Consider the following 17,824-nt stretch of genomic DNA (forward strand, 5'->3'; position numbering starts at 1 on the left):
AGAAAGCATTTACAAAGCCTTGAGCAAGGAGATAAATAGGCAGACAAAATCAGAAAATTGCAACTCTCTATCAGAACAGATTAGCAAACACTTAATTATAATTCTAAATATAAAGGGAAGGAAAACATTGAAAATAAATATCATCACTTCATTTTGACCACAAATTCACAACACATAACAGAATAAGCTGTGATAACAACGCCTTAGAAGGGGAAGAGGAAAGAGATGAAACCTGCTTAGACTAGGAGAACAAGAGGCTATCAAGGAGTGGACTATCTCATTTATGAGATCTTTTATACATACCTCACAGTAACCACTAAACAAAAGATCAAAACAAAGACACAAATGATAAATAAAGAGACAACTGATAAAACCATCATAGAGAGCCACCAAACCGAATTGGCAGTCCAAAATATATGGGACAAGAAACAAGAGAAATAAATAACAACCGAAAAACAAGTGAAAAAATGGCAGCATTAAGCCCTCATATATCAATAATCACTCTAAATGTAAATGGATTGAATTGTCCAATCAAAAGACACAGAGTGGCTGGATGGATTAAAAAAAACCCAACAATTTGCTGCCTCTAGGAAACACATCTCAACTTTAAAGACAAACACAGGCTTGGAGTGAAGGGATGGAAGATGATACTCCAAGTTAATGGCAAACAAAAGAAAGCAAGTGTTGTCATACTTATGTCAGACAAAGTATACTTCAAGATAAAAAAAACAATGAGAGACATAGAGGGGCAGTATATAATGATAAAAGGGACACTCCACCAAGAGGACATAACACTTATAAATATATATGCACCTAACACAAGAGCACCAAAGTACATAAAGCAACTATTAATTGACCTAAAAGGAGACATTAACAGCAACACAATAATAGTAGGAGACCTTAACACCCCACTGTCATTAATAGATAGATCAACCAGACTGAAAGTCAACAAGGAAATAGTGGAACTAAGTGAAAAACTAGACCAAATGGACTTAATAGATATATGTAGAACCACTCCATCCAAAATCAACAGAATACACATTCTTCTCAAGTGCACGTGGAACATTCTCAAAGATAGACCATATGTTGGGAAACAAGGCAAGCCTCAATAAATTTGAGAAGACTGAAATCATAACAAGCATCTTTTCTGAACATAATGCTATGAAACTAGAAATCAACTACAAGAAAAAAGCTGGGAAAGTGACAAACACTTGGAAACTAAACAACATGCTACTGAACAACCAATGGATCATTGAAGAAATTAAAGGAGAAATCAAAGAATATCTGGAGACAAACGAAAACGAAAACACACCATACCATCTCATATAGGATGCAGCAAAAGAGGTCCTAAGAGGGCAATTCATAGCAATACAGGCTGACAAATGTTAACAAACAAGAAAAATCTCAAATAAGCAATCTTAAACTACACTTAACAGAACTAGAAAAAGAAGAACAAACAAAGCCCAAAGTCCACAGAATGAGGGAAATAATAAAAATTAGAGCAGAAATAAATGAAATTGAAATCAAACAGTAGAAAAGATCAATGAAACTAAGAGTTGGTTCTTTGAGAAGATAAAAAAACCTGACAAACCCTTAGCCAGACTCACTAAGAAAAAAAGGGAGAAGGCTCAAATAAAATTAGAAATGAAAGAGAAGAAATTACAATGGATACCATAGAAATACAAAAGATTATAAGAGAATGCTATGAAATACTATTTGCCAACAAATTGGACAATCCAGAAGAAATGGATAAATTCTTAGACTCATACAACCTCCCAAAACTGAACCAAGAAGAAAGAGATTCTGAATAGACCAATCACAAGTAAAGAGATTGAAACAGTAATCAAAAACCTTCCCCAAAATGAAAGTTCAGGACCAGATGGCTTCTCTGGAGAATTCTACCAAACATTCAAAGATTTAGTACCTACCCTCCTCAAACTATTCAGAAAAATTGAAGAAGACGGAACACTACTTAACACATTTTACAAGGCCAACATCACCCTGATCCCAAAACCAGACAAGAACAACACAAAGTAGGAAAACTACAGGTCAATATCACTGATGAACATAGATGCAAAAATCCTCAACAAAATATTGGCAAACCAAATACAGCAATACATCAAAAGGATCATATACCACGATCAAGTGGGATTTATATCAGGGACACAGGGACGGTTCAACATCCACAAATCAATCGACATGATACACCATATTAACAAAATGAAGAATAAAAACCACATAATTATCTCAATAGATGCTGAGAAAGCATTTGACAAGATCCAGCATCCATTTATGATAAAAACTCTCAATAAAATGGGTATAGAAGGAAAGTATGTCAACACAATAAAGGCCATATATGACAAACCCACAGCCAACATCATACTCAACAGGGAAAAACTGAAAGCCATCCCTCTGAGAACAGGAACAAGACAAGGGCGCCCACTTTCACCGCTCTTATTCAACATAGTACTGGAGGTTTGGGCCAGAGAAATTAGGAAAGAAAAAGAAATAAAAGGTATCCAAACAGGCAAGGAAGAAGTGAAATTCTCACTGTTTGCAGATGATATGATTTTACTTATAGCAAACCCTAAAGAATCCATTTGAAAACTATTAGAAATAGTCAATAGTTACAGCAAAGTTGCAGGGCACAAAATCAACTTACAAAAATCAATTGCATTTCTATACTCGAACAACGAACTAAAAGAAAGAGAACTCAAGAATACAGTTCCATTTACAATCGCAACAAAAAGAATAAAATATCTAGGAATAAATTTAACCAAGGAGGTGAAAGACCTATTCAATGAAAACTATAAGAAATTATTGAAAGAAATTGATGATGACATAAAGAAATGGAAAGATATTCCCTGCACATGGATTGGAAGAATAAACATACTTAAAGCGTCCATACTACCTAGAGCAATCTACAGATTCAATGCAATCCCAATCAGACTCTCAATGACATTCTCCACAAAAATAGAACAAGGAATCCTAAAATTCATACGGGCAACAAAAGACCCTGAATAGCTAAAGCAATCTTGAGAAAAAAGAACAAAGCTGGAGGCATCACAATCCCTGACTTCAAAATATACTACAAAGCTATAGTAATCATAACAGATGGTACTGGCACAAAAACAGACACACAGATCAATGGAATAGAATTGAAAGCCCAGAAATAAAACCATACATCTACAGACAGCTAATCTTCAACAAAGGAGCCACAAACATACAATGGAGAAAGGAAATTCTCTTCAATAAATGGTGTTGGGAAAACTGGACAGCCACAAGCAAAAGATTGAAAGTAGACCATTATCTTTCACCATACACAAAAATTAACTCAAAATGGATTAAAGACTTGAAGGTAAGATGTGAAACCGTAAAACTCCTAGAAGAAAATATAGGTAGTACACTCTTTGACATCAGTCTTAGAAGGATTTTTTCGAATGCTGTATCCACTTGGGCAAGGGAAACAAAAGAAAAACTAAACAAATGGGACTTAATTAGACTAGAGAGCTTCTGCAAGGCAAAAGAAACTATGAACAAAATGAAAAGACAACCCACCAACTGGGAGAAAATATTTGAAAATCATATATCCTACAAGGGGTTAATCTCCAAAATATGTAAAGAACTCATACAACTCAACAAAAAAACGAATGACCCAATCAAAAAATGGGCAGAGATATGAACAGACATTTTTTCAAAGAAGATATACAGATGGACAACAGGCACATGAAAAGGTGTTCAACATCACTAATCATCAGGGAAATGCAAACCAAAACTACAATGAGATATCACCTTACGCCTATTAAAATGGCTCTAATTACCAGGACAAAAAACAACAAATATTGGAGAGGATGTGGAGAAAAAGGAACCCTCATACACTGCTGGTGGGAATGCAAACTAGTGCAGCCACTATGGAAAAGAATATGGAGATTTCTCAAAAAACTAAAAGTCAAAATACCATATGACCCCGCTTTCCACTACTGGGTATTTATCCAAAGAACTTGAAATCAACAATTCAAAGAGACTTACACACCCCTATGTTCATTGCAGCATTATTGACATTGGAAGCAACCCAAGTGCCCATCGACTGATAAATGGATAAAGAAGTTGTGGTATATATATACGATGGAATACTGCTCAGCCATAAAAAAAGACAAAATCATCCCATTCATAACAACATGGACAGAACTTGAGGGTATTATGTTAAGTGAGATAAGCCAGTCAGAGAAAGACAAACACCGTATGATTTCATTCATATGTGGAAGATTAAAAAATACATGGACAAAGAGAACAGATTAGTGGTTACCAGAGGAGTAGCGGGTTGGGGGGTGGTCATAAGGGGTAAAGGGGCACATATATACAGTGACTGACAAATAAGAGTGTACAACTGAAATTTCACAATGTTATAAACTATTACGACACCAATAAAAATAAATAAATAAAAAGTTAAAAGAAAAGAAAAAAATAATACAATAGGTTTTAAAAAACAGGTTAATAAGTTACATATACCATCTAGAAACAGTACTTCAACTATGCAAAAATTCACCCTTAGGAAGGAGATATAGCAAAATCCAAAATGAAAACAGCACATATTTCTGTCTGCTTCTAGGGAAGTGCAGATTCTGGATGATTATTTTATTTCTTTTTTCTGTAGTCTTAACATTTTCTGCAATAGGCATATATCTGTTTTCTAATGAAAAAGATTTAAATTATCACAAGTTTTTCACCCTCCAGATGTCTCCAGGACACATACTTTTGAACCATCTTGGTTTCATATTTTTTTCTTCATCCTCAAAAGACCACTTTTAAGGTCTACTTTAAGAGGAAGCTTTCTTGTAAACAATTCATTGAAAGGCAGGTGATATTCTATATTAAGCTGTAAAGAAATAACTTAGATGTGACTCTGGGTACACAGCCCTCTTTGTATATGAGTCTCTCTTGCTCTTCCTTCATTGTACATTTATGTGGAAAAAAAGTTTGTGGAATTTTAAAAGTATTCCTCCATTCTTAGTGCCTATCCTGTCACAAAAACCATAGGAGATATTATATAAGTCACGCAATCCACTGATTATGGCCTCTCAACCTTCATATCTGCCAGGAAGGAAATTAGGGAGGCAAGACGATGAACCAAAAAACACAAACCTTAAGTGAAAAGCAAAGTAATGAAACAATAAACATGGATAATATAATATATGCAAAATAAAATCAGAATCCTATTCCATTATGGAGTCCATAAAATTTTCTTATGGAGTATGAACACTGTAAGGAAATCTGTGGTTTGTTCCTATTTAACGTTACTAATCATCAATTAAATTGTATCTGTCTATAAGGGAAAACAGACTTTTTTGTATTATAATTTCAAGGCTTCTAATCTAAATAAGTCCCCTGTTCTCACGCCCTCCCAAGCCACCTCAGAAAAGAAGCAAATAGTACAATACAGACCGAAAAAACAAAAAAAGATTATAATGAAAATTGTCATCTTCTCTAATTCTTTATTCGTTGGAAATATACTCTGGTTCTCTTGGTAGACAGAAACAGTTGACTTTAAAGGCTTTAGACATGATAATAGATGTGGTGTGTCATCAGTGATTGAGGCAAGAGGACAATGAGCGAGGAAATAGCAACCGGATCCACTGGGGTAATGAGTCCCTGAAGGGGGAGAGATGCCTAAAAGAAAGAGGATCGGGAAAAGGATGAGATAAACGCAGGAAAATGAGCTGCAGTGGGTGGCCAGGAAGTCAGCAGCTGGCGTTTAAGAGTGGCCAAGAGAGCAAAGAGAAGAGAAAGGACTGAAGAGGGACGTGAGAGGCTGAGGGGGCCTAGCAAGAGAAGTGTGTTCAAAAGGCTCTGGGAAGTAATCCAAGGAACAAAACTCCAGCTTCACAAGGCCCAGTGGTTGCTAAGAGCACGGATTTGGCTCAGAGTTGAGGGTTGGGCTTGGAACCCTATAGAAAAGAACGAATATTCCCAATAAAGGCCAGTGTAAGACTCAGTTGTCTGACCCAAAGGAGAGAGAGAAAAGAACGAGAGAGAGAGAGAGATGGTTCCTTGTGAGTCTAATCTGAATCAGGCTGGGTCCATGTGGTTTGCCTTTTCTCTAGGTGCCTTTGATGGTCAATATTTCTTTGTCCTCCTTTGGTTTGGGGGAATCTTCGAACAATAGGTGATGCACGAGGAGAAGTAGAAGTGATTGTGAAGTTTTCTGGAACTCTGAAGCCCAACATGAGAGAGAGTGATGGGCTTTCTTGTGCAACATCCTGGGAAGGTGGCCAGCAGCTGTATAAATTACTGCTTTCAGCCTGCGGTGTTAGGAGGCAGGAAGGGGCCTTGAGGAACCGGGTGTGTGATGATGCTCAGTGCTGCCTCAGCTGCCTTTCCCAGGCCACACAAGGGGCCTTGTCTATAAGCTGGAAACGATTTTATCCTGATGGGAACATCGAAGCCAAGACTTTTTATTCTTCTGGATATAATGAGAAAAGAAGAAAATGCTCTATGCCCTTGAGTAATTCCTGTTTGAGAGTGCCTTACCTTTCACAGAGTCCTACACCCCAGGAGGAGGGAAGCAGAACTTAGAGCTGTGAGCAGAGATGGACCCACCTTCAGCTCGAACCTGGCTTCATTGTCAGCATACTTAGATGAGAATTGATAGCTGGTCCTCTATCTCCTTGATCAGATCGCTCAATAGTCTTCCTGCTTTTTCCATCAATCAAAGGGAATTAAGAACGTTTGCCCTAGGGACAGGGCATGGGCAGAAATTCATTCCAGCCTTTGCAACTAAAGTGTGACTCCGTGGAGCTTGATGCTGGTGCCTAGCCGTGGTGTGCCAAATGGAGGTGTCAGGCTGTGCAGAGATGAAAAGATATAGGCCCTGGGAGACCTGTGAAGAGAGTGAGAAAACACTGAAGTTGAGATTCTTCTATTTTTACCTGGTAGTCAGGCGAGGCATCCTGGGGCAAGCTCCTAGGCAGGCAGAGGCTGAGGCGGCTCCTCAAGAATCCCGTTTGCAGCTTCCTGGTATCATTATCTATTTGCAGATGGTGAGGGTGCCTTGCTGAAAGGCCGGCTCCGGGGTTAACTTTGTATGGGAGTCAAGAAAGGGAGAGAGCTGCATTGACATCTTCTCTCTGAATCTAGGTCTAGCTTCTTCCACAAATTTCAAGGCTAAATTGTGTAGTAAAGCAAATTTGCCATCGGAATTTTCCTATTTCTCCTTTTTGTCTCCTTATCCTGCACCGTCCACATCGCCCAGAACTCCCAAGCTGGCTCAGCTGCCCAGGAATTCTTTCTGCACCTAATATAACCCAAGCATTTTGGCCAATCACTAGTTATATGGAGCTGAATAAGAAGCAACCCATGCCATTTGGGAACTCAGAGTCTTGTACAGAGATAAACGTAGAGATAAATAAGTGTGCTGGGCTATACATCCTAGAATAAAAGTATAGACACATTATGGGACCACGAGGAAGGGGAGCCAAAGTTTGCATGCCTGAGAGACGGGGTCTAGGGTTGAGGAGTAAAGAGTCCAGGTGAGTCTTTTCAAAGGAGATGTCATTTCCGTCAGGGAAGGAACAGAGCCAGGGAACAGCATGAGCAAAGGTCTAGAGTGAGGACCGTGTACAGGGTACTCTGGGAAGACAGAGGCAGCCAGGGAGGGGAAAGGTCAGGGATAAATGAGGCTGGGAGGAGGGGCAGAGTCGCCAGGAGGAAGCCTAACTGGGAGGTTTGAGTGTTTTGAAGGCCATATTAAGTTTGAGCTTTCTACACAGTGGTGGGTCCCTGAATACTTTAAAGCAAGAGAATGGTATTTTCTTAGAAAGAGCATTGTGATAGCAGGATGGAAGATGAATAGTAGGAGGAGAAATCCGGTTAGAAGACTAAGTAGATAGATGACGTGGAGCGATGAGAATATGAAATGGGGAAGTGGCAGTGAAGAGAAGAGAGAAGAGGGGCTGTTTGCAGAGAGAGTTTGGAAAGAATTAACAAGATTGGTTCATCATGAAACATGAGTATTGAAAGAGATTGGAATGCAAGATAACTGAAGTTTCTGACTTGGGCAGCGGCTACAGTGGTACGTCCATGGACTGAGACTGGGGTTTGATGGAAATGCACACAGGAACTGATGAGCTCAGATGGGACCTGCTGAGTTGCAGGTGCCTCTAAGATGGCCAGATGAGTTGAGGTCTAAGCTCAAGGGAGGGCCAGGGCTGTAGACATCAGTTAGAGAATCATGAATCCATGGTTGAAGTACATGAAAGGAATAGAGAAAATCAACCAGGGAGGGCCTTTTAGTCTTACTTTTGGCAGTGCCTTATGTTTCAAAATTACTTATATCTTCCGTGAATTAAAACTTTCAATCCTTCCGTGCAAATCTCAAAACACTCGCAAAAAAAAAGTGGATGTCTATGTTATTTCTATCTAAAGGGTAAATGATTGATTGCTAGCTTGTTGAAGAGAACTTGGCTTTGAGGTCAGATCTAAAATCCCATGTATAAGGGTAAAGAGAGGTGCAGAAAGAAGAATAATATAATGTGCATACTACTTGAACTGATAGCACCACCATGTAATTCTATAAAACTCTTGAGACTCAGCTGGAACTGATATTATTAGTTTTATTACATAGATGAGCAATCTAAGGTTTAGAGTAATTTTATGACAATCTAAGTTTAGAATAATTTAATGCCTTGTCTGAGTTTACATACGACAGAGGTGAGATTTGGACTCTGTTTTCCTGAATCCTAGTCCAGTGGTTTCTCCCTTACACTAGTCTGCTTTCCAAAAACAATAGGGAGAAAAGTCAGTCTTCTTGAATGCTGTTGGGAATTCAGAATAACTTTTCTTCCTTATCATGAAGGGGAAGAGGGAGGTCGGTGGAAAGTTTATAGTGGCAAAAATGCCCAGGAAGCCACGCTTTGGGAGTATTTCTCCAGATTTGCTTTCTCATAGGATTTCAAAGGTAGATGCGTGCTTGCCCAAATGCATGCATTTCTACTGTTGGGTTGTGACAATGATGGGGCTCCTCAGGTCACAACACCCAGGTGCCCACTCTGTAGCTTTCCCTCTAAGATCTGCCCTTTCAATTCTCAAATGAGCTACAATATATTTATGCATATTTTCAACCAAAATCACCCAAATATCAATGCTAAAATGAAAGACTAGCACTTTTAGAGATATGTGTGTTATCAAGATTCCTTAGTTTTCAATCCCAGAATAAGGAGCATAATCTTAATAGTTTTTCATTTTAATGCCCTCTTGTTTACCCAACCTGAATGGAAAAAGAGAAAGAGAAAGACTGTGACCTTTGTCGTTTTTTTAAAGTGTACTTTATAGTCTGCATAATAAGGCAGTGGTTGTTTCAGCTATATTTTGTTCTGTAATCGATATTAGAGATGGCTTGACCAAAGACTCGCAATGGAATTTTTATTTGATTTACATTTTTTACATTTATAATAAAATTTTCTCTGGCATGTTATTTTTCTTGTAAGTTGCACTAAAACATGATGTAAATAAGTAGATTACATTGCTAAATAAAGAACATAAAAAATATTAAAAATAAACTAGAATCAAAGAATTAAATTTTTTTAAAGACTGAGTCAGTATACACATTTGATTATGTTTAGAAACTGGAAAAGTTAAAAAGATATAAAATACTAATAATTCTGAAATGGCTTTATAAACTGGTAAGACATAACAGTGGAAAATGTAATTTGAGGATGTACATCAGTTTCACCATAACTTCATTGGCCTTTGTGAATTCAACACATACTTATTAAAAATTTTGTAAGTTACAATCACATGACTGGGTGCTCAAGATAAAGTAGTCAATCACACAGAAACAGTTTTATCCCTCATGGACCTTTTATAACCTAGCAGAAGAGACAGAGAGTGAGAGCCTGTGTATGTATATACGAACATATATACATGTATATACATAGTTACACATGTATTCTACTAACAGACTAATTTATCGGGGAGATTACATCATTGCAATTTTAGCTGACATGTGATTTCTAGTGAGTTTGAATATTCTTTCATGATTTTTGCTAGTTATATTTCTTCCAAAAAATTGGCTATTCATATCTGTTACTTACTTTTGGCTTAGTGATTTTCTTATCAATTTGAATGATATATAATCAGGCCGTATTTGCTGAAAATGTTTCCCAGCTTCATATGCATATCTATGAAATTTCAGTCTATATGAACATAGAGAAGTTATTATATAATCAATCCTATCAATCTTTTCCTTTCTGATCTGTGTTCTTATTTTCAAACTTAGAAAGTCTCATCCATCATCCCTACTTTCCCTCTTTCCACCAACTTGAGTCCAATAAAGGAGAAGGGAAAGAAACATTTTGAGACTCTGCCTTTACATAAACTGACTTATATGTATGTGCTACTTCCCATGTATTATTTCATAGACAATGAAAATGGGATCATAATATGTCTACTATCTTGTAACCTGGGATTTTTACCTTTCTTAAAATAATAGACATTTTCACACGTCAATAACTACATAGCTAATCATGTTTGTTGACTATATATATATAATTTATATACCCTCCAATTAATGAATATTTAGATTTGTTTCAAATTAAAATTAAGGTTGAGATGGATATCTTTGCATATTTTTTTTTTCAGATTCTTTCCTTAAAACATATTTTTATAAATAGAACTTCGGGGTCAAAAATTTTTTTTAATTTCTTTATTTATGTTGACAAAATGCTATCCAAAAAGGTTATGCAACTGGTGAGAGATAAGAATCTATAGAAACTGAGAGACTGTGAGGTCAAGGACTCTAAGGTGGAGCAAGTTGGCAGGTGGTGGCTGAAGCTGAGTCAGGTGACAGATATTGGAGTTCAAGAGACCCAGGCAAAGCAGGGAATGGGCCAGCTAGATATATGTAGAATTCACTGAGGAGGATTCAATCATTCACTTATTTATTTGTTTGTTCAATAAATATAAGAGGGCTTACCATGAGCTAGGCACTGTTTTAAAGAAACAAAACAGACAAAAATTACTGTCTTCATGGTGCTTATTTATATTCTAATGGAGGAAACAGAAAATAAGCAAATATATAGGATAAAATATGTACCGTGTCAGATGGAAGTAGAGCTTTGAAAAAAATAAAACATGGAAAAGATATAAGGAATGCTAAGTTGGAAGGCTTATAATTTAAAAAAGGATGTCAGGGAAGACCACATTGAGAAGATGGAAGTTAAATGAGAGCCATATGGAAATCTGGAGGGAGAGTGATTCAGGAAGAAGGACTAGCATAAGCAAAGGCCCTGAGGCAGTTTGCCTGGTGCCTTGGAAAAGTGGCAAGAAGATCAGTCACCAGTGAAGGAAGGTGAGAGACCTGGAGGATGATAGAGAATAATAATGAGAGTGGTGAGGCCAGAAGGAGTGAGTTTCAAAGGAGAAGGATATTTTATATATGAATGGTAAAGCCATAGTTTGAAAGCAACAATGACAAAGTGAAAGAATGCTAGTTATTCCCTCTCTATCATGAAGTACACAGAATGTGAAAAAGAGCTAGAATAGAGTGGCATCTTCAGAGGGAAGCCAGATTTCAGCTAGCAGTGAAAGAAAAAGGAGACTTGTGTGACATTGAGAATGAAGAGAAGATTCTAAAACATAAAAAAAAGACAAAGGTCATTAGTGAAGCCACAGAGCATCTATGTAGCTTGCTTGCTGATGGTGGAAAAAATGGGGTGGTGGAGGGTTAAGAACTATAAGGGAATGGTAGTTTGAAAGTTATTATGTGATGGTGGGAGAGGGAAAATGAAGAATGAAAAGGACTGGCCAGTGAGCTAGCCAGTTAAGTAGGATGAACACTTACCTCAGTGGTTTCCAAGAAGCAAAGTTTGGTTTCAGGAAGCCATGAGAGCGAAAAAAAGCATTTTAAGAAGCACGGAGTAATCAACTGTGGCAAATGAGGTTGAGAGGTTGAGTAATTCAAGTGCTGAGAACTGACCATTGGATTTGGCAAGATGTAAGCTGCTAGTGGTCTTGACACGATAGTTTTAGTGGTATGTTGGGACTGAAAATCTGAACAGGTAAGAGGAGATAAGGATGAATTGACATCGAGTTAGAGCAAATTTCTTGAGGCGTTTGGCTTTAACGGAGGGCATTTCTAACTATAGGGTGAGAGATGGAGAATGACAAATTCCAAGGAATATTTTTTGAGATAGGAGATGTTGGGGTTTCAGAGAACCCAAGAAAAAATATCCCCTTTATATCTGCCCAAATTTAAATCTACTGAGAGATAGGAAACAAGCAGTTGAAGGCCAAAATATTACTTTCATTACTGACAAAACTGTTAGGGTAGGTGGATTTAAGTCAATTAGCCAAATGCAATTGATAATATTTTGCAGAGAATTAGGCTGACTTGCCTGCCCAGTTCCTGGAAGCGATGAATAATTGTAGACCTTCTTTATTGGGATCTGCCCTTGTGAAACTTATAATTTTAAGAAAAAGAATAGAATATGAGCTTTATTCAGGTGGAGCCCAGAGAGGAAAAAGAGAGGAAGAAGGAGTTGAGCCGAGCTCCTCTATTCACCAATTAGGTAATTTACTCCTCCTTCTCTGGAGGATGAATGAGGAGTTCTCCCCTAACAAGAGATAGCCCACCGTGTCTGTTTGTTGATGGAAATGACCCAGTAGAAAGGGGGAAACATGATTCAGGAGAGAAGGGGAAGACCAGAGTCCTTGAGTAGGCTACAGAAGATGAGATCTAGCATTTGAAATGAACTAGGAAAGTTTATCCCATTTACCAGGAGAGAAGGCAGGAGAGAGGGGGACATAGCTAGATTGACAAATTTGGTGTTGGAAGATACATTTTTCTTTTCTGATTGTTCTTATTTCTCAGAGAAATAGGAAGTGAGATCATCAGTTATGAGTGAGAAGGGGAGGACAGGTTCAAAGGGACAGAAGGTGTGAAATAATATTCTCGAAGAGTGGGAAAGGAAATTGACTGGATAGATGAAGGAGGTTGGCTGAGCAGTGCTGAGGGTCCACTCAGGCTTTGTGGTTGTAAATTTAGAGTGAGTCCATGCAGCATGGTAATAGATGTCACTCTCCTGGCCATACGCTGCTCAGATGCAGGAAAAGAGGAGGCAGAGATTTTCATTTAACCAGGGTTGTGGTTTTACCAGGTGACCCTTATAGAGAGAGAAAGGGGACAGGATATTTAGTTTGTATGCAAGGAAGCGATAGAGCATGGAACTTAGTTTAGTTAAAGAGGATAGAAATGAGAAGAGAGGTATGATATAAAGGAAAAAGAGTCATGGGCAAGGAACTGAAGTTCCCAATGGGGTCAGAGAGACGTTGTGGTTACGGTACTGGGATAAAGACGTCGGAAAGTTAGGAGTGATTGTCAAAGAATGAAATGCTTGACATTGAGATTTGGAGTTGTTAAAGGTAATGATGAGGTCTGAAGTTTAACTGAGAGTAAGTGACTGGGATGGATTGGTTGAAGACACCATTGCAAATAAAGGGGTCAAGGCTCTGAGAGGACAAATTGATGAATGGATGGACCACCTACATAATTGTTGAAGTCACTAAGAATGATGACAGGAAGAGTGACAGAGATAGACTGTGAGCCAAGTGCTAGAAGCTTCAGTGAGTTATAAGACTGAGGGATCAGGGAATGATTGCAAGAAGGAAGAGTGGAGAGTAGTTTTGCCTAAAGGCATGTGCTTCAAAACAGTTGGAGTTTTTGAGAGAAGATTAAAGAGAAAAGATCTGGGAAAACAATGAGAAATAAAGAGGGCACCAATCATCATCTCTTGGGTCCACCATATGGGCACTGTGTGAGAAAAAGCAGATACCACTGGAGAGGGTTTCCAACTACTTTCCTTGACCTTTTTAGATAAATCATAAGATGAAAAGGAGAATCAGGTTTCAGACAGATCATAAGATAAATGGATGAATGTCAGAGGAGAGATTGGGGATGTGGAAGATTATGCCAAAGAGAGAACATAAGTGAACAGGGAGCAGAGTGAAAAGATTTCAATCACTAGGGAATGCAGGTCCATATATATGGAGATATTTCTGTGTGTTCTTTGATGACTTGGGTTCTTGGATTGCTGGAAGAGATTGAGGTATATTTGGCACAATGGCATTAGCCCTGATGGTGTCTTAGGGGAAGGTGGGTCATCGATTCCATTTACAGCCTGCTTGGTTATAATAAAGAAGTGGGCAGTGTGTGATGGTGAGAGTGGTGGTCTCACCACGGACCTATAGAAATCTGGAAAGTTCCTTAAATCCAGCTGATGATAGTATTACAGTATATTGAACTATCCACTTTACTCATTTCTTTCCATAGTTTTCCTTAATATGTTCATCTGTTTATTCTATTGTATGTAATGTAACATTATGTTGCAAATTTCCCCCCTAAAAAATCCCTCTGGACTTTTGATGTTGATTAATTCTTAAGAGTGATTTGGAGCTTAGTAGAAAAATATCAGAATCCTCCTCTTCCTTCTACTCAAAAATAAATTCTCTCCCTTCTCTGAATTTCCCATAACCCTTTACCTGAATCTTGTAACATTTTATCATAATTATTTTTGCGCATGTTTTATATATATGATTTATACAACTTTCTATTACACTACAGTGCCCAACACTGTACATTACACATAGTGGGTCTTAAATAAATATATGTGGAATGTATAAATAAAAAAAGCACTGAGAATGAAAGGCTGAGGGGAGAAGTCAAGATGGCGGTGTAGGCAGACTCTGAACTCACCTCCTCCTGCGGACACAGCCAATTTACAACTACTCGTGGAAAAATTACCCCTGAGACAGAACTGAAAACTGGATAAGAGGAACTCCTGCAACAAAGGACAATCCTAATTGAGGTGTGAGGCAGAAACTGACTTCTGGAGAGAAAAAACGTCGCCTTCAAAGCCGCAGCACCTCACAGCCGGCGGGGAGCAGCCCAAAGGTCCATAGCCCTCCCTGGAGGTGTGGGGCTCTGAGCTGGGGAGGGCCCCCGCTGTGGGCATTTTGTGGACCCAGCACAATCGAGATGAGTGGCATAATATCTGACTTTGCCTGCTACTAAAACATTGGGGAGTACCCCCAGAAAAGCTAGTTCACAAAGAAATTAAAACTGGCTCTTAAAGGGCCCACGCACAAACTCACCTGTTTCAGAAAGCAACCTAAAATCACCAGAAAGAAAGGTACACAGTGCTTTGGTGAAAAGAAACTCACCCGATAGGCTCTGAGTGCATCTCGGTGAGGGGTGAGACCTCTCCAGGGACTGGGACATTGATGGCGGCCATTGTTGTGGCCTGGTGTGGGTGTGCTGACACAGACGCCATTGGAGTTCTCCCTGGGGCCTGCTAGCCCAGGTCTGCCCCACCCACTAGAGCACCCATTTAATCCAGCTCAGCCTGGGCAGGCAGCCCAACCTAGAGACTGGCCCCACCCAACAACAAGCCCTCGGGCACCTTGTGGCCCTGCATAGATTGGTGACTGGATTCTCGGCAGCCTGGCAACTGACCCCACATCAGTGGGGCAGGGCGTGCACAAGGAGTGGGTGGAGAGTGTGGGGCGGTGGTGGAGTGTGTGTGGCTCCCGCTGTGGGGAGACTGGGTCCACTTCAGGAGGTCAGAGCACACACATGGGGCAGGACTGTGTTGACTGTGTGTGGACCTGTGGGTGGCGGGGCTTGTTAGCTGCAGAAGACTTGTGCTTCTCAAAGACCCACATAGGGGGTTTGCCCCACCTTCCAAAGCCTGAAACAATTGGGTGCTCCCGTGCCTGAGGCCAGCCCCATCCAGCTGCAATCCTCAGAGAGCTGACAAGAGACCTAAAGGCTGGAGGCTTATAGCAATTGTAAGCCCCTGAGCCTAACAACCTACCACGCTGGGGGCCTACTCACTTAAAAGAAATAATGCAACACAAATGTGGTATTAGAACTTGCAGCCAACAGTGTTGGGGCTCCCCATGCCTGACAAAGAGACTGAAGGGCCCACAACAACTTCAAGCAGCTGATCATTACAACAGCTGGCCAGGAGCATAACTCGACCTCCCTGGGCACCTACAGGGAGAGAAAACAGGCCACAACAGAAGGAAACACGTAGCCCACATACGGGTCACCCCTGGAACACTGAGAACTGAGGGAAGCACACTGCAGACCTCCTAAGGCATCACTTATATAAGGTCACCTATCCAAGAGCAGGAGACGTAGCTGACCTACCTAATACGTAGACACAAGCACAGGGGAAGAGGCAAAATGAGGAGGCAAAGAATACATTCCAAGTAAGAGAACAGGACAAAACCCCAGAAAAGGAACTAAGTGAAAGAGAAATGAGCAACCTACCTGACAGAGAGTTTAAACAAAGAGTGTTAAGGATGTTCACTGATCTGGGGAGAAGAATGGATGAACTCAGTGAGAATGTCAACAAAGAAATGGAAGATATAAAAAAGAACCAATCAGAAATGAAGAATACAATACTGGAAATGAAAAATTCACTAGAGGGACTCAAAAGCAGAGTAGAGGATACAGAAGAATGAATCTGTGAGCTGGACAAAAGACTAGAAGAAATTACCCAAGCTGAACAGGTAAAAGAGAAAAGAATTAAAAAGAGTGAGGACAGTCTAAGGGACCTCTGGGACGACACCAAGCGCACTAACATCCATGTTATAGGTGTCCCAGAAGGACAAGAGCGAAACAAAGGGGCAGAGAATCTATTTCAAGAAATAATAGATGAAAACTTCCCTAACCTAAGGAAGGAAACAGACATCCAGGTACAGGAAGCACAGAGAGCCCCAAACAAGATAAACCCAAAGAGGCCCACACCAAGACACATCGTAATCAAAATGTCCAGAATTAAAGATAAAGAGAGAATCCTAAAAGCCTCAAGAGAAAGACAAGTTGCATACAAAGGAAACCCCATAAGGCTAACAGCTGACCTCTCAGCAGAAACCTTACAGGCTAGAAGAGAGTGGCACGATATATTTAAAGTGCTAAAAGGAAAAAACTTACAGCCAAGAATACTCTACCCAGCAAGGTTATCATTCAAAATGGAAGGAGAGATCAAACATTTCCCAGACAAGCAAAAATTAAAGGAGTTTGTCACCAAGAAACCAGTGCTACAAGAAATGTTAAAGGGACTGATTTAAGGGGAAAAGAGAAGACCACAAATAGGAAAAATTATCTATTTCCATGATAAGAGGGTAATGGATATTAATGCACAAAAAAGAGGTTAGATATGATATCAAAAACATAAAATGAGGGAGGAGGGGAGTTAAAGAGTAGAGCTTTCAGACAGAGGTCAAACTAAAGAGACCATCAATTCTGTATAGAAGGAGAAAGGAACAGAGAAGGACTACTAAAACACTGAGAAAAAGAAAAGTTAAAAAATGACAGTAGTACATACTTATCAATAGCTACATTAAACGTCAATGGACTAAATGCTCCAATTAAAAGGCATAGGGTGGTTGATTGGATAAAACAACAAGACCCATATATATGCTGCATACAAGAGACACACTTCAGACCTAAAGACACTCACAAACTGAAAGTGAAGGGATGGAAAAAGATACTCCATGCAAATGGCAATGAGAAGAAAGCTGGGGTAGCAGTACTCATATCACACAAAATAGACTTTAAAACAAAAACTAAAAATAGACAAAGAAGGGCATTACATAATGATCAAGGGAACAATCCAACAAGAGGATATAACACTTGTAAATATCTACGCACCCAATGTAGGTGCACCTAAATATATAAAGCAATTATTAACAGACGTAAAAAGAGAAATAGACAGTAACACAATAATTGTGGGGGACTTTAACACTCCGCTTACATCAACGG

The 17,824-nt window shown here is 39.3% G+C and overlaps 1 long non-coding RNA gene across 1 annotated transcript in view; it reads right to left on the reverse strand.

Annotated features, from left to right (window-relative positions):
* LOC147917547 (uncharacterized) overlaps positions 1-17,824 on the reverse strand; it is a 66,566-nt gene that overhangs the window by 15,988 nt on the left and 32,754 nt on the right. The window contains exon 2 of the long non-coding RNA XR_015550487.1: positions 6,598-6,877. This is a non-coding gene — a long non-coding RNA (uncharacterized LOC147917547). The remainder of the gene's footprint in view (positions 1-6,597; positions 6,878-17,824) is intronic.

This window comes from Ceratotherium simum, chromosome 3 (assembly GCF_057802395.1).
Source record: "Ceratotherium simum simum isolate JZ-2026a chromosome 3, ASM5780239v1, whole genome shotgun sequence".
NCBI classification, from domain to species: domain Eukaryota; kingdom Metazoa; phylum Chordata; class Mammalia; order Perissodactyla; family Rhinocerotidae; genus Ceratotherium; species Ceratotherium simum.